Here is a 23,768-nt window from a genome sequence, read left to right on the forward strand (position 1 = left end):
TCATCTCTCTCTGTGACTCATCTCTCAATCGATAAAGTTCGCGCAATAAACTATCGTGTTCCCGCACTTTTTTCACCTTTTGTACATACTTTAAACCCTTTTGTACAAAACGGTGTGGAAAGACCTATTTTCGACGGACCTCTTCTGAAAACGTCAAGCTCCCGTTTTCAGTCAAACGCTCCTTTTTTACAAAACACCGGGATCTACACGAGAATTTTCGAAAACGCCGCCATTTTCATAAGAATTGTTGTGGTACTTAGGCCGCACGCAATCGATCGCGCCATGACAGCTTGCACATGCGCAGACGTTATTCAGCCCTGTTGTATTCAGTACATGTGGGCTCATGTTAGAGCATCACGTGACAAATGTCAAATGTTTGTGTGCCAACAGAGAGCGAACGAGTTGGCTCAAATCTGGTAGGTAATCATTTTATAAGTGCCTTTTCAGGCCATTTTCGTCTACAGAAGCCACCAGGCTGGCATCATTAAGCTAGAATGCGGGTAAAGGCAAACCTTTGAAAGAAAACAGAGGCGAGAGATGGTTTCATGCAGACTAAGACGCCTAAAATGCTCGGTTGTAAACATGGCGGTTCACGAGTGAGGTTGTCTCTCTGGCCTTTCTGTGGACGAATTCCAGTACCTACTGACACAATGTGGGCAAGTTTTGAAAGCTAAAACCTTCAATCGATGCGTTATTTTGCTGGTAGGACTGGGTGGCCCGACACTTATAAAAAAACTATGAAATGAGAATCGGGAGTGTTCCCTTGTCATGGAATGGCAGAATTACCCAGAATTCTTTTTGGGCATGAGCGAGGCAACTTAAGAAGCACGAGACTGGCCCTCATCGAACGGCTGAAGCGCGGCGCGGCCAGATACTCAGGAGTAGGCCTGGTGTGTGCTGTTAACTTATATTTTGGATTTCTGAACAAGTTTTTATCATAGAAAATTCGCCACAAAGTTGTGCTTTCATTTCGCTGTAATTCTCGTGTCAAAGAGACGGTATAATAATGTAAATAAGAGAATAACGATATTTATATTTGCAGATTACCTGTCCTCTTACTACGAAAGTCAAGATCTACATCTCTATGCAATGAGCGCATTCAAAATTTCCTCGTATTACTTGATAAAAGTATGCTTTTTTTGTACGTTTTTTCTCCCGTCTCTTTCTTATGCATGATCTTCGCGGAAATTACATTTTGTCCCTCAATAAACCTGGAACAACCAGTTATGGTCTCAGTTCTCTTTTTTCTTACGTATCAGCTAAGTTGCGGAATGCGCTACCTGATTTTATCCGTACCTACGAGTTTACTGGTTTTAAAAGAGAATCCAGGGCCGCATTTATTACAGCGGCCTTTCTTTTTAATGAATATGTCTTTAAATAGTATGTATTTAGTAGGTATCTGTACATGCTATGTATTTTAGCTGTAAATGTAATGTCTCGAAGATATTAGCTCCTGTAAATATTCGGAAATTCGAGATGAAATTAAAGCTTATGACTGTATGTATGTTACCTTTAGCAGGGCGCATGCGCGCACTTTGTAATCTGCGACTCCAGTGCTTACCATATGACAGAGAAAATGACTTTTCCATTAAATATATAAACCATGTAATTCTTACGCTATATTGACAAGGGCGGTTTGGAGCTGTGAGTAGGCGTGGGATTTGTCACATATGGTTTAGGGGCCGACATATCTCTCCCTCAATGCCGTACCGGGAGGCAAGGTCGGTAGCAGAAAGCAGTGAAGGGCCAACTGCGTCCAAAAGCGATCGCACGGGCCGAAATCCCGGGATGACTCGTTTGGTACGACGCTCCAGCGCCGGTGTCTGGAGGTACTGCGTTTTTCTCTCTTGTTGAAACATTCCGTCAGCGCATGCGCAAATGTCCTGGCTCTTCGATAGCTAGCCTACCCAAAAAAATTAACATGCTGGTTTTTTTTATTTTTATTTTTTAAACCAGCAATTGACATTTGAGTTGATTTTATAGGCACAAACGTAACGTAAGAACCGTGTGTGTCTGGTCTTGTCTCAGACAGAGGCGAGAGATGGTTCTGGGACGCCTAAAATGCTCGGTTGTAAACATGGCGGTTCACGAGTGAGGTTGTCTCTCTGGCCTTTCTGTGGACGAATTCCAGTACCTACTGACACAATGTGGGCAAGTTTTGAAAGCTAAAACCTTCAATCGATGCGTTATTTTGCTGGTAGGACTGGGTGGCCCGACACTTATAAAAAAACTATGAAATGAGAATCGGGAGTGTTCCCTTGTCATGGAATGGCAGAATTACCCAGAATTCTTTTTGGGCATGAGCGAGGCAACTTAAGAAGCACGAGACTGGCCCTCATCGAACGGCTGAAGCGCGGCGCGGCCAGATACTCAGGAGTAGGCCTGGTGTGTGCTGTTAACTTATATTTTGGATTTCTGAACAAGTTTTTATCATAGAAAATTCGCCACAAAGTTGTGCTTTCATTTCGCTGTAATTCTCGTGTCAAAGAGACGGTATAATAATGTAAATAAGAGAATAACGATATTTATATTTGCAGATTACCTGTCCTCTTACTACGAAAGTCAAGATCTACATCTCTATGCAATGAGCGCATTCAAAATTTCCTCGTATTACTTGATAAAAGTATGCTTTTTTTGTACGTTTTTTCTCCCGTCTCTTTCTTATGCATGATCTTCGCGGAAATTACATTTTGTCCCTCAATAAACCTGGAACAACCAGTTATGGTCTCAGTTCTCTTTTTTCTTACGTATCAGCTAAGTTGCGGAATGCGCTACCTGATTTTATCCGTACCTACGAGTTTACTGGTTTTAAAAGAGAATCCAGGGCCGCATTTATTACAGCGGCCTTTCTTTTTAATGAATATGTCTTTAAATAGTATGTATTTAGTAGGTATCTGTACATGCTATGTATTTTAGCTGTAAATGTAATGTCTCGAAGATATTAGCTCCTGTAAATATTCGGAAATTCGAGATGAAATTAAAGCTTATGACTGTATGTATGTTACCTTTAGCAGGGCGCATGCGCGCACTTTGTAATCTGCGACTCCAGTGCTTACCATATGACAGAGAAAATGACTTTTCCATTAAATATATAAACCATGTAATTCTTACGCTATATTGACAAGGGCGGTTTGGAGCTGTGAGTAGGCGTGGGATTTGTCACATATGGTTTAGGGGCCGACATATCTCTCCCTCAATGCCGTACCGGGAGGCAAGGTCGGTAGCAGAAAGCAGTGAAGGGCCAACTGCGTCCAAAAGCGATCGCACGGGCCGAAATCCCGGGATGACTCGTTTGGTACGACGCTCCAGCGCCGGTGTCTGGAGGTACTGCGTTTTTCTCTCTTGTTGAAACATTCCGTCAGCGCATGCGCAAATGTCCTGGCTCTTCGATAGCTAGCCTACCCAAAAAAATTAACATGCTGGTTTTTTTTATTTTTATTTTTTAAACCAGCAATTGACATTTGAGTTGATTTTATAGGCACAAACGTAACGTAAGAACCGTGTGTGTCTGGTCTTGTCTCAGACAGAGGCGAGAGATGGTTCTGGGACGCCTAAAATGCTCGGTTGTAAACATGGCGGTTCACGAGTGAGGTTGTCTCTCTGGCCTTTCTGTGGACGAATTCCAGTACCTACTGACACAATGTGGGCAAGTTTTGAAAGCTAAAACCTTCAATCGATGCGTTATTTTGCTGGTAGGACTGGGTGGCCCGACACTTATAAAAAAACTATGAAATGAGAATCGGGAGTGTTCCCTTGTCATGGAATGGCAGAATTACCCAGAATTCTTTTTGGGCATGAGCGAGGCAACTTAAGAAGCACGAGACTGGCCCTCATCGAACGGCTGAAGCGCGGCGCGGCCAGATACTCAGGAGTAGGCCTGGTGTGTGCTGTTAACTTATATTTTGGATTTCTGAACAAGTTTTTATCATAGAAAATTCGCCACAAAGTTGTGCTTTCATTTCGCTGTAATTCTCGTGTCAAAGAAACGGTATAATAATGTAAATAAGAGAATAACGATATTTATATTTGCAGATTACCTGTCCTCTTACTACGAAAGTCAAGATCTACATCTCTATGCAATGAGCGCATTCAAAATTTCCTCGTATTACTTGATAAAAGTATGCTTTTTTTGTACGTTTTTTCTCCCGTCTCTTTCTTATGCATGATCTTCGCGGAAATTACATTTTGTCCCTCAATAAACCTGGAACAACCAGTTATGGTCTCAGTTCTCTTTTTTCTTACGTATCAGCTAAGTTGCGGAATGCGCTACCTGATTTTATCCGTACCTACGAGTTTACTGGTTTTAAAAGAGAATCCAGGGCCGCATTTATTACAGCGGCCTTTCTTTTTAATGAATATGTCTTTAAATAGTATGTATTTAGTAGGTATCTGTACATGCTATGTATTTTAGCTGTAAATGTAATGTCTCGAAGATATTAGCTCCTGTAAATATTCGGAAATTCGAGATGAAATTAAAGCTTATGACTGTATGTATGTTACCTTTAGCAGGGCGCATGCGCGCACTTTGTAATCTGCGACTCCAGTGCTTACCATATGACAGAGAAAATGACTTTTCCATTAAATATATAAACCATGTAATTCTTACGCTATATTGACAAGGGCGGTTTGGAGCTGTGAGTAGGCGTGGGATTTGTCACATATGGTTTAGGGGCCGACATATCTCTCCCTCAATGCCGTACCGGGAGGCAAGGTCGGTAGCAGAAAGCAGTGAAGGGCCAACTGCGTCCAAAAGCGATCGCACGGGCCGAAATCCCGGGATGACTCGTTTGGTACGACGCTCCAGCGCCGGTGTCTGGAGGTACTGCGTTTTTCTCTCTTGTTGAAACATTCCGTCAGCGCATGCGCAAATGTCCTGGCTCTTCGATAGCTAGCCTACCCAAAAAATTAACATGCTGGTTTTTTTTATTTTTATTTTTTAAACCAGCAATTGACATTTGAGTTGATTTTATAGGCACAAACGTAACGTAAGAACCGTGTGTGTCTGGTCTTGTCTCAGACAGAGGCGAGAGATGGTTCTGGGACGCCTAAAATGCTCGGTTGTAAACATGGCGGTTCACGAGTGAGGTTGTCTCTCTGGCCTTTCTGTGGACGAATTCCAGTACCTACTGACACAATGTGGGCAAGTTTTGAAAGCTAAAACCTTCAATCGATGCGTTATTTTGCTGGTAGGACTGGGTGGCCCGACACTTATAAAAAAACTATGAAATGAGAATCGGGAGTGTTCCCTTGTCATGGAATGGCAGAATTACCCAGAATTCTTTTTGGGCATGAGCGAGGCAACTTAAGAAGCACGAGACTGGCCCTCATCGAACGGCTGAAGCGCGGCGCGGCCAGATACTCAGGAGTAGGCCTGGTGTGTGCTGTTAACTTATATTTTGGATTTCTGAACAAGTTTTTATCATAGAAAATTCGCCACAAAGTTGTGCTTTCATTTCGCTGTAATTCTCGTGTCAAAGAAACGGTATAATAATGTAAATAAGAGAATAACGATATTTATATTTGCAGATTACCTGTCCTCTTACTACGAAAGTCAAGATCTACATCTCTATGCAATGAGCGCATTCAAAATTTCCTCGTATTACTTGATAAAAGTATGCTTTTTTTGTACGTTTTTTCTCCCGTCTCTTTCTTATGCATGATCTTCGCGGAAATTACATTTTGTCCCTCAATAAACCTGGAACAACCAGTTATGGTCTCAGTTCTCTTTTTTCTTACGTATCAGCTAAGTTGCGGAATGCGCTACCTGATTTTATCCGTACCTACGAGTTTACTGGTTTTAAAAGAGAATCCAGGGCCGCATTTATTACAGCGGCCTTTCTTTTTAATGAATATGTCTTTAAATAGTATGTATTTAGTAGGTATCTGTACATGCTATGTATTTTAGCTGTAAATGTAATGTCTCGAAGATATTAGCTCCTGTAAATATTCGGAAATTCGAGATGAAATTAAAGCTTATGACTGTATGTATGTTACCTTTAGCAGGGCGCATGCGCGCACTTTGTAATCTGCGACTCCAGTGCTTACCATATGACAGAGAAAATGACTTTTCCATTAAATATATAAACCATGTAATTCTTACGCTATATTGACAAGGGCGGTTTGGAGCTGTGAGTAGGCGTGGGATTTGTCACATATGGTTTAGGGGCCGACATATCTCTCCCTCAATGCCGTACCGGGAGGCAAGGTCGGTAGCAGAAAGCAGTGAAGGGCCAACTGCGTCCAAAAGCGATCGCACGGGCCGAAATCCCGGGATGACTCGTTTGGTACGACGCTCCAGCGCCGGTGTCTGGAGGTACTGCGTTTTTCTCTCTTGTTGAAACATTCCGTCAGCGCATGCGCAAATGTCCTGGCTCTTCGATAGCTAGCCTACCCAAAAAAATTAACATGCTGGTTTTTTTTATTTTTATTTTTTAAACCAGCAATTGACATTTGAGTTGATTTTATAGGCACAAACGTAACGTAAGAACCGTGTGTGTCTGGTCTTGTCTCAGACAGAGGCGAGAGATGGTTCTGGGACGCCTAAAATGCTCGGTTGTAAACATGGCGGTTCACGAGTGAGGTTGTCTCTCTGGCCTTTCTGTGGACGAATTCCAGTACCTACTGACACAATGTGGGCAAGTTTTGAAAGCTAAAACCTTCAATCGATGCGTTATTTTGCTGGTAGGACTGGGTGGCCCGACACTTATAAAAAAACTATGAAATGAGAATCGGGAGTGTTCCCTTGTCATGGAATGGCAGAATTACCCAGAATTCTTTTTGGGCATGAGCGAGGCAACTTAAGAAGCACGAGACTGGCCCTCATCGAACGGCTGAAGCGCGGCGCGGCCAGATACTCAGGAGTAGGCCTGGTGTGTGCTGTTAACTTATATTTTGGATTTCTGAACAAGTTTTTATCATAGAAAATTCGCCACAAAGTTGTGCTTTCATTTCGCTGTAATTCTCGTGTCAAAGAAACGGTATAATAATGTAAATAAGAGAATAACGATATTTATATTTGCAGATTACCTGTCCTCTTACTACGAAAGTCAAGATCTACATCTCTATGCAATGAGCGCATTCAAAATTTCCTCGTATTACTTGATAAAAGTATGCTTTTTTTGTACGTTTTTTCTCCCGTCTCTTTCTTATGCATGATCTTCGCGGAAATTACATTTTGTCCCTCAATAAACCTGGAACAACCAGTTATGGTCTCAGTTCTCTTTTTTCTTACGTATCAGCTAAGTTGCGGAATGCGCTACCTGATTTTATCCGTACCTACGAGTTTACTGGTTTTAAAAGAGAATCCAGGGCCGCATTTATTACAGCGGCCTTTCTTTTTAATGAATATGTCTTTAAATAGTATGTATTTAGTAGGTATCTGTACATGCTATGTATTTTAGCTGTAAATGTAATGTCTCGAAGATATTAGCTCCTGTAAATATTCGGAAATTCGAGATGAAATTAAAGCTTATGACTGTATGTATGTTACCTTTAGCAGGGCGCATGCGCGCACTTTGTAATCTGCGACTCCAGTGCTTACCATATGACAGAGAAAATGACTTTTCCATTAAATATATAAACCATGTAATTCTTACGCTATATTGACAAGGGCGGTTTGGAGCTGTGAGTAGGCGTGGGATTTGTCACATATGGTTTAGGGGCCGACATATCTCTCCCTCAATGCCGTACCGGGAGGCAAGGTCGGTAGCAGAAAGCAGTGAAGGGCCAACTGCGTCCAAAAGCGATCGCACGGGCCGAAATCCCGGGATGACTCGTTTGGTACGACGCTCCAGCGCCGGTGTCTGGAGGTACTGCGTTTTTCTCTCTTGTTGAAACATTCCGTCAGCGCATGCGCAAATGTCCTGGCTCTTCGATAGCTAGCCTACCCAAAAAAATTAACATGCTGGTTTTTTTTATTTTTATTTTTTAAACCAGCAATTGACATTTGAGTTGATTTTATAGGCACAAACGTAACGTAAGAACCGTGTGTGTCTGGTCTTGTCTCAGACAGAGGCGAGAGATGGTTCTGGGACGCCTAAAATGCTCGGTTGTAAACATGGCGGTTCACGAGTGAGGTTGTCTCTCTGGCCTTTCTGTGGACGAATTCCAGTACCTACTGACACAATGTGGGCAAGTTTTGAAAGCTAAAACCTTCAATCGATGCGTTATTTTGCTGGTAGGACTGGGTGGCCCGACACTTATAAAAAAACTATGAAATGAGAATCGGGAGTGTTCCCTTGTCATGGAATGGCAGAATTACCCAGAATTCTTTTTGGGCATGAGCGAGGCAACTTAAGAAGCACGAGACTGGCCCTCATCGAACGGCTGAAGCGCGGCGCGGCCAGATACTCAGGAGTAGGCCTGGTGTGTGCTGTTAACTTATATTTTGGATTTCTGAACAAGTTTTTATCATAGAAAATTCGCCACAAAGTTGTGCTTTCATTTCGCTGTAATTCTCGTGTCAAAGAAACGGTATAATAATGTAAATAAGAGAATAACGATATTTATATTTGCAGATTACCTGTCCTCTTACTACGAAAGTCAAGATCTACATCTCTATGCAATGAGCGCATTCAAAATTTCCTCGTATTACTTGATAAAAGTATGCTTTTTTTGTACGTTTTTTCTCCCGTCTCTTTCTTATGCATGATCTTCGCGGAAATTACATTTTGTCCCTCAATAAACCTGGAACAACCAGTTATGGTCTCAGTTCTCTTTTTTCTTACGTATCAGCTAAGTTGCGGAATGCGCTACCTGATTTTATCCGTACCTACGAGTTTACTGGTTTTAAAAGAGAATCCAGGGCCGCATTTATTACAGCGGCCTTTCTTTTTAATGAATATGTCTTTAAATAGTATGTATTTAGTAGGTATCTGTACATGCTATGTATTTTAGCTGTAAATGTAATGTCTCGAAGATATTAGCTCCTGTAAATATTCGGAAATTCGAGATGAAATTAAAGCTTATGACTGTATGTATGTTACCTTTAGCAGGGCGCATGCGCGCACTTTGTAATCTGCGACTCCAGTGCTTACCATATGACAGAGAAAATGACTTTTCCATTAAATATATAAACCATGTAATTCTTACGCTATATTGACAAGGGCGGTTTGGAGCTGTGAGTAGGCGTGGGATTTGTCACATATGGTTTAGGGGCCGACATATCTCTCCCTCAATGCCGTACCGGGAGGCAAGGTCGGTAGCAGAAAGCAGTGAAGGGCCAACTGCGTCCAAAAGCGATCGCACGGGCCGAAATCCCGGGATGACTCGTTTGGTACGACGCTCCAGCGCCGGTGTCTGGAGGTACTGCGTTTTTCTCTCTTGTTGAAACATTCCGTCAGCGCATGCGCAAATGTCCTGGCTCTTCGATAGCTAGCCTACCCAAAAAAATTAACATGCTGGTTTTTTTTATTTTTATTTTTTAAACCAGCAATTGACATTTGAGTTGATTTTATAGGCACAAACGTAACGTAAGAACCGTGTGTGTCTGGTCTTGTCTCAGACAGAGGCGAGAGATGGTTCTGGGACGCCTAAAATGCTCGGTTGTAAACATGGCGGTTCACGAGTGAGGTTGTCTCTCTGGCCTTTCTGTGGACGAATTCCAGTACCTACTGACACAATGTGGGCAAGTTTTGAAAGCTAAAACCTTCAATCGATGCGTTATTTTGCTGGTAGGACTGGGTGGCCCGACACTTATAAAAAAACTATGAAATGAGAATCGGGAGTGTTCCCTTGTCATGGAATGGCAGAATTACCCAGAATTCTTTTTGGGCATGAGCGAGGCAACTTAAGAAGCACGAGACTGGCCCTCATCGAACGGCTGAAGCGCGGCGCGGCCAGATACTCAGGAGTAGGCCTGGTGTGTGCTGTTAACTTATATTTTGGATTTCTGAACAAGTTTTTATCATAGAAAATTCGCCACAAAGTTGTGCTTTCATTTCGCTGTAATTCTCGTGTCAAAGAAACGGTATAATAATGTAAATAAGAGAATAACGATATTTATATTTGCAGATTACCTGTCCTCTTACTACGAAAGTCAAGATCTACATCTCTATGCAATGAGCGCATTCAAAATTTCCTCGTATTACTTGATAAAAGTATGCTTTTTTTGTACGTTTTTTCTCCCGTCTCTTTCTTATGCATGATCTTCGCGGAAATTACATTTTGTCCCTCAATAAACCTGGAACAACCAGTTATGGTCTCAGTTCTCTTTTTTCTTACGTATCAGCTAAGTTGCGGAATGCGCTACCTGATTTTATCCGTACCTACGAGTTTACTGGTTTTAAAAGAGAATCCAGGGCCGCATTTATTACAGCGGCCTTTCTTTTTAATGAATATGTCTTTAAATAGTATGTATTTAGTAGGTATCTGTACATGCTATGTATTTTAGCTGTAAATGTAATGTCTCGAAGATATTAGCTCCTGTAAATATTCGGAAATTCGAGATGAAATTAAAGCTTATGACTGTATGTATGTTACCTTTAGCAGGGCGCATGCGCGCACTTTGTAATCTGCGACTCCAGTGCTTACCATATGACAGAGAAAATGACTTTTCCATTAAATATATAAACCATGTAATTCTTACGCTATATTGACAAGGGCGGTTTGGAGCTGTGAGTAGGCGTGGGATTTGTCACATATGGTTTAGGGGCCGACATATCTCTCCCTCAATGCCGTACCGGGAGGCAAGGTCGGTAGCAGAAAGCAGTGAAGGGCCAACTGCGTCCAAAAGCGATCGCACGGGCCGAAATCCCGGGATGACTCGTTTGGTACGACGCTCCAGCGCCGGTGTCTGGAGGTACTGCGTTTTTCTCTCTTGTTGAAACATTCCGTCAGCGCATGCGCAAATGTCCTGGCTCTTCGATAGCTAGCCTACCCAAAAAAATTAACATGCTGGTTTTTTTTATTTTTTAAACCAGCAATTGACATTTGAGTTGATTTTATAGGCACAAACGTAACGTAAGAACCGTGTGTGTCTGGTCTTGTCTCAGACAGAGGCGAGAGATGGTTCTGGGACGCCTAAAATGCTCGGTTGTAAACATGGCGGTTCACGAGTGAGGTTGTCTCTCTGGCCTTTCTGTGGACGAATTCCAGTACCTACTGACACAATGTGGGCAAGTTTTGAAAGCTAAAACCTTCAATCGATGCGTTATTTTGCTGGTAGGACTGGGTGGCCCGACACTTATAAAAAAACTATGAAATGAGAATCGGGAGTGTTCCCTTGTCATGGAATGGCAGAATTACCCAGAATTCTTTTTGGGCATGAGCGAGGCAACTTAAGAAGCACGAGACTGGCCCTCATCGAACGGCTGAAGCGCGGCGCGGCCAGATACTCAGGAGTAGGCCTGGTGTGTGCTGTTAACTTATATTTTGGATTTCTGAACAAGTTTTTATCATAGAAAATTCGCCACAAAGTTGTGCTTTCATTTCGCTGTAATTCTCGTGTCAAAGAAACGGTATAATAATGTAAATAAGAGAATAACGATATTTATATTTGCAGATTACCTGTCCTCTTACTACGAAAGTCAAGATCTACATCTCTATGCAATGAGCGCATTCAAAATTTCCTCGTATTACTTGATAAAAGTATGCTTTTTTTGTACGTTTTTTCTCCCGTCTCTTTCTTATGCATGATCTTCGCGGAAATTACATTTTGTCCCTCAATAAACCTGGAACAACCAGTTATGGTCTCAGTTCTCTTTTTTCTTACGTATCAGCTAAGTTGCGGAATGCGCTACCTGATTTTATCCGTACCTACGAGTTTACTGGTTTTAAAAGAGAATCCAGGGCCGCATTTATTACAGCGGCCTTTCTTTTTAATGAATATGTCTTTAAATAGTATGTATTTAGTAGGTATCTGTACATGCTATGTATTTTAGCTGTAAATGTAATGTCTCGAAGATATTAGCTCCTGTAAATATTCGGAAATTCGAGATGAAATTAAAGCTTATGACTGTATGTATGTTACCTTTAGCAGGGCGCATGCGCGCACTTTGTAATCTGCGACTCCAGTGCTTACCATATGACAGAGAAAATGACTTTTCCATTAAATATATAAACCATGTAATTCTTACGCTATATTGACAAGGGCGGTTTGGAGCTGTGAGTAGGCGTGGGATTTGTCACATATGGTTTAGGGGCCGACATATCTCTCCCTCAATGCCGTACCGGGAGGCAAGGTCGGTAGCAGAAAGCAGTGAAGGGCCAACTGCGTCCAAAAGCGATCGCACGGGCCGAAATCCCGGGATGACTCGTTTGGTACGACGCTCCAGCGCCGGTGTCTGGAGGTACTGCGTTTTTCTCTCTTGTTGAAACATTCCGTCAGCGCATGCGCAAATGTCCTGGCTCTTCGATAGCTAGCCTACCCAAAAAAATTAACATGCTGGTTTTTTTTTTTTTTTTTTAAACCAGCAATTGACATTTGAGTTGATTTTATAGGCACAAACGTAACGTAAGAACCGTGTGTGTCTGGTCTTGTCTCAGACAGAGGCGAGAGATGGTTCTGGGACGCCTAAAATGCTCGGTTGTAAACATGGCGGTTCACGAGTGAGGTTGTCTCTCTGGCCTTTCTGTGGACGAATTCCAGTACCTACTGACACAATGTGGGCAAGTTTTGAAAGCTAAAACCTTCAATCGATGCGTTATTTTGCTGGTAGGACTGGGTGGCCCGACACTTATAAAAAAACTATGAAATGAGAATCGGGAGTGTTCCCTTGTCATGGAATGGCAGAATTACCCAGAATTCTTTTTGGGCATGAGCGAGGCAACTTAAGAAGCACGAGACTGGCCCTCATCGAACGGCTGAAGCGCGGCGCGGCCAGATACTCAGGAGTAGGCCTGGTGTGTGCTGTTAACTTATATTTTGGATTTCTGAACAAGTTTTTATCATAGAAAATTCGCCACAAAGTTGTGCTTTCATTTCGCTGTAATTCTCGTGTCAAAGAAACGGTATAATAATGTAAATAAGAGAATAACGATATTTATATTTGCAGATTACCTGTCCTCTTACTACGAAAGTCAAGATCTACATCTCTATGCAATGAGCGCATTCAAAATTTCCTCGTATTACTTGATAAAAGTATGCTTTTTTTGTACGTTTTTTCTCCCGTCTCTTTCTTATGCATGATCTTCGCGGAAATTACATTTTGTCCCTCAATAAACCTGGAACAACCAGTTATGGTCTCAGTTCTCTTTTTTCTTACGTATCAGCTAAGTTGCGGAATGCGCTACCTGATTTTATCCGTACCTACGAGTTTACTGGTTTTAAAAGAGAATCCAGGGCCGCATTTATTACAGCGGCCTTTCTTTTTAATGAATATGTCTTTAAATAGTATGTATTTAGTAGGTATCTGTACATGCTATGTATTTTAGCTGTAAATGTAATGTCTCGAAGATATTAGCTCCTGTAAATATTCGGAAATTCGAGATGAAATTAAAGCTTATGACTGTATGTATGTTACCTTTAGCAGGGCGCATGCGCGCACTTTGTAATCTGCGACTCCAGTGCTTACCATATGACAGAGAAAATGACTTTTCCATTAAATATATAAACCATGTAATTCTTACGCTATATTGACAAGGGCGGTTTGGAGCTGTGAGTAGGCGTGGGATTTGTCACATATGGTTTAGGGGCCGACATATCTCTCCCTCAATGCCGTACCGGGAGGCAAGGTCGGTAGCAGAAAGCAGTGAAGGGCCAACTGCGTCCAAAAGCGATCGCACGGGCCGAAATCCCGGGATGACTCGTTTGGTACGACGCTCCAGCGCCGGTGTCTGGAGGTACTGCGTTTTTCTCTCTTGTTGAAACATTCCGTCAGCGCATGCGCAAATGTCCTGGCTCTTCGATAGCTAGCCTACCCAAAAAAATTAACATGCTGGTTTTTTTTATTTTTATTTTTTAAACCAGCAATTGACATTTGAGTTGATTTTATAGGCACAAACGTAACGTAAGAACCGTGTGTGTCTGGTCTTGTCTCAGACAGAGGCGAGAGATGGTTCTGGGACGCCTAAAATGCTCGGTTGTAAACATGGCGGTTCACGAGTGAGGTTGTCTCTCTGGCCTTTCTGTGGACGAATTCCAGTACCTACTGACACAATGTGGGCAAGTTTTGAAAGCTAAAACCTTCAATCGATGCGTTATTTTGCTGGTAGGACTGGGTGGCCCGACACTTATAAAAAAACTATGAAATGAGAATCGGGAGTGTTCCCTTGTCATGGAATGGCAGAATTACCCAGAATTCTTTTTGGGCATGAGCGAGGCAACTTAAGAAGCACGAGACTGGCCCTCATCGAACGGCTGAAGCGCGGCGCGGCCAGATACTCAGGAGTAGGCCTGGTGTGTGCTGTTAACTTATATTTTGGATTTCTGAACAAGTTTTTATCATAGAAAATTCGCCACAAAGTTGTGCTTTCATTTCGCTGTAATTCTCGTGTCAAAGAAACGGTATAATAATGTAAATAAGAGAATAACGATATTTATATTTGCAGATTACCTGTCCTCTTACTACGAAAGTCAAGATCTACATCTCTATGCAATGAGCGCATTCAAAATTTCCTCGTATTACTTGATAAAAGTATGCTTTTTTTGTACGTTTTTTCTCCCGTCTCTTTCTTATGCATGATCTTCGCGGAAATTACATTTTGTCCCTCAATAAACCTGGAACAACCAGTTATGGTCTCAGTTCTCTTTTTTCTTACGTATCAGCTAAGTTGCGGAATGCGCTACCTGATTTTATCCGTACCTACGAGTTTACTGGTTTTAAAAGAGAATCCAGGGCCGCATTTATTACAGCGGCCTTTCTTTTTAATGAATATGTCTTTAAATAGTATGTATTTAGTAGGTATCTGTACATGCTATGTATTTTAGCTGTAAATGTAATGTCTCGAAGATATTAGCTCCTGTAAATATTCGGAAATTCGAGATGAAATTAAAGCTTATGACTGTATGTATGTTACCTTTAGCAGGGCGCATGCGCGCACTTTGTAATCTGCGACTCCAGTGCTTACCATATGACAGAGAAAATGACTTTTCCATTAAATATATAAACCATGTAATTCTTACGCTATATTGACAAGGGCGGTTTGGAGCTGTGAGTAGGCGTGGGATTTGTCACATATGGTTTAGGGGCCGACATATCTCTCCCTCAATGCCGTACCGGGAGGCAAGGTCGGTAGCAGAAAGCAGTGAAGGGCCAACTGCGTCCAAAAGCGATCGCACGGGCCGAAATCCCGGGATGACTCGTTTGGTACGACGCTCCAGCGCCGGTGTCTGGAGGTACTGCGTTTTTCTCTCTTGTTGAAACATTCCGTCAGCGCATGCGCAAATGTCCTGGCTCTTCGATAGCTAGCCTACCCAAAAAAATTAACATGCTGGTTTTTTTTATTTTTATTTTTTAAACCAGCAATTGACATTTGAGTTGATTTTATAGGCACAAACGTAACGTAAGAACCGTGTGTGTCTGGTCTTGTCTCAGACAGAGGCGAGAGATGGTTCTGGGACGCCTAAAATGCTCGGTTGTAAACATGGCGGTTCACGAGTGAGGTTGTCTCTCTGGCCTTTCTGTGGACGAATTCCAGTACCTACTGACACAATGTGGGCAAGTTTTGAAAGCTAAAACCTTCAATCGATGCGTTATTTTGCTGGTAGGACTGGGTGGCCCGACACTTATAAAAAAACTATGAAATGAGAATCGGGAGTGTTCCCTTGTCATGGAATGGCAGAATTACCCAGAATTCTTTTTGGGCATGAGCGAGGCAACTTAAGAAGCACGAGACTGGCCCTCATCGAACGGCTGAAGCGCGGCGCGGCCAGATACTCAGGAGTAGGCCTGGTGTGTGCTGTTAACTTATATTTTGGATTTCTGAACAAGTTTTTATCATAGAAAATTCGCCACAAAGTTGTGCTTTCATTTCGCTGTAATTCTCGTGTCAAAGAAACGGTATAATAATGTAAATAAGAGAATAACGATATTTATATTTGCAGATTACCTGTCCTCTTACTACGAAAGTCAAGATCTACATCTCTATGCAATGAGCGCATTCAAAATTTCCTCGTATTACTTGATAAAAGTATGCTTTTTTTGTACGTTTTTTCTCCCGTCTCTTTCTTATGCATGATCTTCGCGGAAATTACATTTTGTCCCTCAATAAACCTGGAACAACCAGTTATGGTCTCAGTTCTCTTTTTTCTTACGTATCAGCTAAGTTGCGGAATGCGCTACCTGATTTTATCCGTACCTACGAGTTTACTGGTTTTAAAAGAGAATCCAGGGCCGCATTTATTACAGCGGCCTTTCTTTTTAATGAATATGTCTTTAAATAGTATGTATTTAGTAGGTATCTGTACATGCTATGTATTTTAGCTGTAAATGTAATGTCTCGAAGATATTAGCTCCTGTAAATATTCGGAAATTCGAGATGAAATTAAAGCTTATGACTGTATGTATGTTACCTTTAGCAGGGCGCATGCGCGCACTTTGTAATCTGCGACTCCAGTGCTTACCATATGACAGAGAAAATGACTTTTCCATTAAATATATAAACCATGTAATTCTTACGCTATATTGACAAGGGCGGTTTGGAGCTGTGAGTAGGCGTGGGATTTGTCACATATGGTTTAGGGGCCGACATATCTCTCCCTCAATGCCGTACCGGGAGGCAAGGTCGGTAGCAGAAAGCAGTGAAGGGCCAACTGCGTCCAAAAGCGATCGCACGGGCCGAAATCCCGGGATGACTCGTTTGGTACGACGCTCCAGCGCCGGTGTCTGGAGGTACTGCGTTTTTCTCTCTTGTTGAAACATTCCGTCAGCGCATGCGCAAATGTCCTGGCTCTTCGATAGCTAGCCTACCCAAAAAAATTAACATGCTGGTTTTTTTTATTTTTATTTTTTAAACCAGCAATTGACATTTGAGTTGATTTTATAGGCACAAACGTAACGTAAGAACCGTGTGTGTCTGGTCTTGTCTCAGACAGAGGCGAGAGATGGTTCTGGGACGCCTAAAATGCTCGGTTGTAAACATGGCGGTTCACGAGTGAGGTTGTCTCTCTGGCCTTTCTGTGGACGAATTCCAGTACCTACTGACACAATGTGGGCAAGTTTTGAAAGCTAAAACCTTCAATCGATGCGTTATTTTGCTGGTAGGACTGGGTGGCCCGACACTTATAAAAAAACTATGAAATGAGAATCGGGAGTGTTCCCTTGTCATGGAATGGCAGAATTACCCAGAATTCTTTTTGGGCATGAGCGAGGCAACTTAAGAAGCACGAGACTGGCCCTCATCGAACGGCTGAAGCGCGGCGCGGCCAGATACTCAGGAGTAGGCCTGGTGTGTGCTGTTAACTTATATTTTGGATTTCTGAACAAGTTTTTATCATAGAAAATTCGCCACAAAGTTGTGCTTTCATTTCGCTGTAATTCTCGTGTCAAAGAAACGGTATAATAATGTAAATAAGAGAATAACGATATTTATATTTGCAGATTACCTGTCCTCTTACTACGAAAGTCAAGATCTACATCTCTATGCAATGAGCGCATTCAAAATTTCCTCGTATTACTTGATAAAAGTATGCTTTTTTTGTACGTTTTTTCTCCCGTCTCTTTCTTATGCATGATCTTCGCGGAAATTACATTTTGTCCCTCAATAAACCTGGAACAACCAGTTATGGTCTCAGTTCTCTTTTTTCTTACGTATCAGCTAAGTTGCGGAATGCGCTACCTGATTTTATCCGTACCTACGAGTTTACTGGTTTTAAAAGAGAATCCAGGGCCGCATTTATTACAGCGGCCTTTCTTTTTAATGAATATGTCTTTAAATAGTATGTATTTAGTAGGTATCTGTACATGCTATGTATTTTAGCTGTAAATGTAATGTCTCGAAGATATTAGCTCCTGTAAATATTCGGAAATTCGAGATGAAATTAAAGCTTATGACTGTATGTATGTTACCTTTAGCAGGGCGCATGCGCGCACTTTGTAATCTGCGACTCCAGTGCTTACCATATGACAGAGAAAATGACTTTTCCATTAAATATATAAACCATGTAATTCTTACGCTATATTGACAAGGGCGGTTTGGAGCTGTGAGTAGGCGTGGGATTTGTCACATATGGTTTAGGGGCCGACATATCTCTCCCTCAATGCCGTACCGGGAGGCAAGGTCGGTAGCAGAAAGCAGTGAAGGGCCAACTGCGTCCAAAAGCGATCGCACGGGCCGAAATCCCGGGATGACTCGTTTGGTACGACGCTCCAGCGCCGGTGTCTGGAGGTACTGCGTTTTTCTCTCTTGTTGAAACATTCCGTCAGCGCATGCGCAAATGTCCTGGCTCTTCGATAGCTAGCCTACCCAAAAAAATTAACATGCTGGTTTTTTTTATTTTTATTTTTTAAACCAGCAATTGACATTTGAGTTGATTTTATAGGCACAAACGTAACGTAAGAACCGTGTGTGTCTGGTCTTGTCTCAGACAGAGGCGAGAGATGGTTCTGGGACGCCTAAAATGCTCGGTTGTAAACATGGCGGTTCACGAGTGAGGTTGTCTCTCTGGCCTTTCTGTGGACGAATTCCAGTACCTACTGACACAATGTGGGCAAGTTTTGAAAGCTAAAACCTTCAATCGATGCGTTATTTTGCTGGTAGGACTGGGTGGCCCGACACTTATAAAAAAACTATGAAATGAGAATCGGGAGTGTTCCCTTGTCATGGAATGGCAGAATTACCCAGAATTCTTTTTGGGCATGAGCGAGGCAACTTAAGAAGCACGAGACTGGCCCTCATCGAACGGCTGAAGCGCGGCGCGGCCAGATACTCAGGAGTAGGCCTGGTGTGTGCTGTTAACTTATATTTTGGATTTCTGAACAAGTTTTTATCATAGAAAATTCGCCACAAAGTTGTGCTTTCATTTCGCTGTAATTCTCGTGTCAAAGAAACGGTATAATAATGTAAATAAGAGAATAACGATATTTATATTTGCAGATTACCTGTCCTCTTACTACGAAAGTCAAGATCTACATCTCTATGCAATGAGCGCATTCAAAATTTCCTCGTATTACTTGATAAAAGTATGCTTTTTTTGTACGTTTTTTCTCCCGTCTCTTTCTTATGCATGATCTTCGCGGAAATTACATTTTGTCCCTCAATAAACCTGGAACAACCAGTTATGGTCTCAGTTCTCTTTTTTCTTACGTATCAGCTAAGTTGCGGAATGCGCTACCTGATTTTATCCGTACCTACGAGTTTACTGGTTTTAAAAGAGAATCCAGGGCCGCATTTATTACAGCGGCCTTTCTTTTTAATGAATATGTCTTTAAATAGTATGTATTTAGTAGGTATCTGTACATGCTATGTATTTTAGCTGTAAATGTAATGTCTCGAAGATATTAGCTCCTGTAAATATTCGGAAATTCGAGATGAAATTAAAGCTTATGACTGTATGTATGTTACCTTTAGCAGGGCGCATGCGCGCACTTTGTAATCTGCGACTCCAGTGCTTACCATATGACAGAGAAAATGACTTTTCCATTAAATATATAAACCATGTAATTCTTACGCTATATTGACAAGGGCGGTTTGGAGCTGTGAGTAGGCGTGGGATTTGTCACATATGGTTTAGGGGCCGACATATCTCTCCCTCAATGCCGTACCGGGAGGCAAGGTCGGTAGCAGAAAGCAGTGAAGGGCCAACTGCGTCCAAAAGCGATCGCACGGGCCGAAATCCCGGGATGACTCGTTTGGTACGACGCTCCAGCGCCGGTGTCTGGAGGTACTGCGTTTTTCTCTCTTGTTGAAACATTCCGTCAGCGCATGCGCAAATGTCCTGGCTCTTCGATAGCTAGCCTACCCAAAAAAATTAACATGCTGGTTTTTTTTATTTTTATTTTTTAAACCAGCAATTGACATTTGAGTTGATTTTATAGGCACAAACGTAACGTAAGAACCGTGTGTGTCTGGTCTTGTCTCAGACAGAGGCGAGAGATGGTTCTGGGACGCCTAAAATGCTCGGTTGTAAACATGGCGGTTCACGAGTGAGGTTGTCTCTCTGGCCTTTCTGTGGACGAATTCCAGTACCTACTGACACAATGTGGGCAAGTTTTGAAAGCTAAAACCTTCAATCGATGCGTTATTTTGCTGGTAGGACTGGGTGGCCCGACACTTATAAAAAAACTATGAAATGAGAATCGGGAGTGTTCCCTTGTCATGGAATGGCAGAATTACCCAGAATTCTTTTTGGGCATGAGCGAGGCAACTTAAGAAGCACGAGACTGGCCCTCATCGAACGGCTGAAGCGCGGCGCGGCCAGATACTCAGGAGTAGGCCTGGTGTGTGCTGTTAACTTATATTTTGGATTTCTGAACAAGTTTTTATCATAGAAAATTCGCCACAAAGTTGTGCTTTCATTTCGCTGTAATTCTCGTGTCAAAGAAACGGTATAATAATGTAAATAAGAGAATAACGATATTTATATTTGCAGATTACCTGTCCTCTTACTACGAAAGTCAAGATCTACATCTCTATGCAATGAGCGCATTCAAAATTTCCTCGTATTACTTGATAAAAGTATGCTTTTTTTGTACGTTTTTTCTCCCGTCTCTTTCTTATGCATGATCTTCGCGGAAATTACATTTTGTCCCTCAATAAACCTGGAACAACCAGTTATGGTCTCAGTTCTCTTTTTTCTTACGTATCAGCTAAGTTGCGGAATGCGCTACCTGATTTTATCCGTACCTACGAGTTTACTGGTTTTAAAAGAGAATCCAGGGCCGCATTTATTACAGCGGCCTTTCTTTTTAATGAATATGTCTTTAAATAGTATGTATTTAGTAGGTATCTGTACATGCTATGTATTTTAGCTGTAAATGTAATGTCTCGAAGATATTAGCTCCTGTAAATATTCGGAAATTCGAGATGAAATTAAAGCTTATGACTGTATGTATGTTACCTTTAGCAGGGCGCATGCGCGCACTTTGTAATCTGCGACTCCAGTGCTTACCATATGACAGAGAAAATGACTTTTCCATTAAATATATAAACCATGTAATTCTTACGCTATATTGACAAGGGCGGTTTGGAGCTGTGAGTAGGCGTGGGATTTGTCACATATGGTTTAGGGGCCGACATATCTCTCCCTCAATGCCGTACCGGGAGGCAAGGTCGGTAGCAGAAAGCAGTGAAGGGCCAACTGCGTCCAAAAGCGATCGCACGGGCCGAAATCCCGGGATGACTCGTTTGGTACGACGCTCCAGCGCCGGTGTCTGGAGGTACTGCGTTTTTCTCTCTTGTTGAAACATTCCGTCAGCGCATGCGCAAATGTCCTGGCTCTTCGATAGCTAGCCTACCCAAAAAAATTAACATGCTGGTTTTTTTATTTTTATTTTTTAAACCAGCAATTGACATTTGAGTTGATTTTATAGGCACAAACGTAACGTAAGAACCGTGTGTGTCTGGTCTTGTCTCAGACAGAGGCGAGAGATGGTTCTGGGACGCCTAAAATGCTCGGTTGTAAACATGGCGGTTCACGAGTGAGGTTGTCTCTCTGGCCTTTCTGTGGACGAATTCCAGTACCTACTGACACAATCTGGGCAAGTTTTGAAAGCTAAAACCTTCAATCGATGCGTTATTTTGCTGGTAGGACTGGGTGGCCCGACACTTATAAAAAAACTATGAAATGAGAATCGGGAGTGTTCCCTTGTCATGGAATGGCAGAATTACCCAGAATTCTTTTTGGGCATGAGCGAGGCAACTTAAGAAGCACGAGACTGGCCCTCATCGAACGGCTGAAGCGCGGCGCGGCCAGATACTCAGGAGTAGGCCTGGTGTGTGCTGTTAACTTATATTTTGGATTTCTGAACAAGTTTTTATCATAGAAAATTCGCCACAAAGTTGTGCTTTCATTTCGCTGTAATTCTCGTGTCAAAGAAACGGTATAATAATGTAAATAAGAGAATAACGATATTTATATTTGCAGATTACCTGTCCTCTTACTACGAAAGTCAAGATCTACATCTCTATGCAATGAGCGCATTCAAAATTTCCTCGTATTACTTGATAAAAGTATGCTTTTTTTGTACGTTTTTTCTCCCGTCTCTTTCTTATGCATGATCTTCGCGGAAATTACATTTTGTCCCTCAATAAACCTGGAACAACCAGTTATGGTCTCAGTTCTCTTTTTTCTTACGTATCAGCTAAGTTGCGGAATGCGCTACCTGATTTTATCCGTACCTACGAGTTTACTGGTTTTAAAAGAGAATCCAGGGCCGCATTTATTACAGCGGCCTTTCTTTTTAATGAATATGTCTTTAAATAGTATGTATTTAGTAGGTATCTGTACATGCTATGTATTTTAGCTGTAAATGTAATGTCTCGAAGATATTAGCTCCTGTAAATATTCGGAAATTCGAGATGAAATTAAAGCTTATGACTGTATGTATGTTACCTTTAGCAGGGCGCATGCGCGCACTTTGTAATCTGCGACTCCAGTGCTTACCATATGACAGAGAAAATGACTTTTCCATTAAATATATAAACCATGTAATTCTTACGCTATATTGACAAGGGCGGTTTGGAGCTGTGAGTAGGCGTGGGATTTGTCACATATGGTTTAGGGGCCGACATATCTCTCCCTCAATGCCGTACCGGGAGGCAAGGTCGGTAGCAGAAAGCAGTGAAGGGCCAACTGCGTCCAAAAGCGATCGCACGGGCCGAAATCCCGGGATGACTCGTTTGGTACGACGCTCCAGCGCCGGTGTCTGGAGGTACTGCGTTTTTCTCTCTTGTTGAAACATTCCGTCAGCGCATGCGCAAATGTCCTGGCTCTTCGATAGCTAGCCTACCCAAAAAAATTAACATGCTGGTTTTTTTTATTTTTTAAACCAGCAATTGACATTTGAGTTGATTTTATAGGCACAAACGTAACGTAAGAACCGTGTGTGTCTGGTCTTGTCTCAGACAGAGGCGAGAGATGGTTCTGGGACGCCTAAAATGCTCGGTTGTAAACATGGCGGTTCACGAGTGAGGTTGTCTCTCTGGCCTTTCTGTGGACGAATTCCAGTACCTACTGACACAATCTGGGCAAGTTTTGAAAGCTAAAACCTTCAATCGATGCGTTATTTTGCTGGTAGGACTGGGTGGCCCGACACTTATAAAAAAACTATGAAATGAGAATCGGGAGTGTTCCCTTGTCATGGAATGGCAGAATTACCCAGAATTCTTTTTGGGCATGAGCGAGGCAACTTAAGAAGCACGAGACTGGCCCTCATCGAACGGCTGAAGCGCGGCGCGGCCAGATACTCAGGAGTAGGCCTGGTGTGTGCTGTTAACTTATATTTTGGATTTCTGAACAAGTTTTTATCATAGAAAATTCGCCACAAAGTTGTGCTTTCATTTCGCTGTAATTCTCGTGTCAAAGAAACGGTATAATAATGTAAATAAGAGAATAACGATATTTATATTTGCAGATTACCTGTCCTCTTACTACGAAAGTCAAGATCTACATCTCTATGCAATGAGCGCATTCAAAATTTCCTCGTATTACTTGATAAAAGTATGCTTTTTTTGTACGTTTTTTCTCCCGTCTCTTTCTTATGCATGATCTTCGCGGAAATTACATTTTGTCCCTCAATAAACCTGGAACAACCAGTTATGGTCTCAGTTCTCTTTTTTCTTACGTATCAGCTAAGTTGCGGAATGCGCTACCTGATTTTATCCGTACCTACGAGTTTACTGGTTTTAAAAGAGAATCCAGGGCCGCATTTTGTACAGCGGCCTTTCTTTTT

This window comes from Montipora foliosa, chromosome 13, assembly GCF_036669935.1.
Source record: "Montipora foliosa isolate CH-2021 chromosome 13, ASM3666993v2, whole genome shotgun sequence".
Classification (NCBI taxonomy): Eukaryota; Metazoa; Cnidaria; class Anthozoa; order Scleractinia; family Acroporidae; genus Montipora; species Montipora foliosa.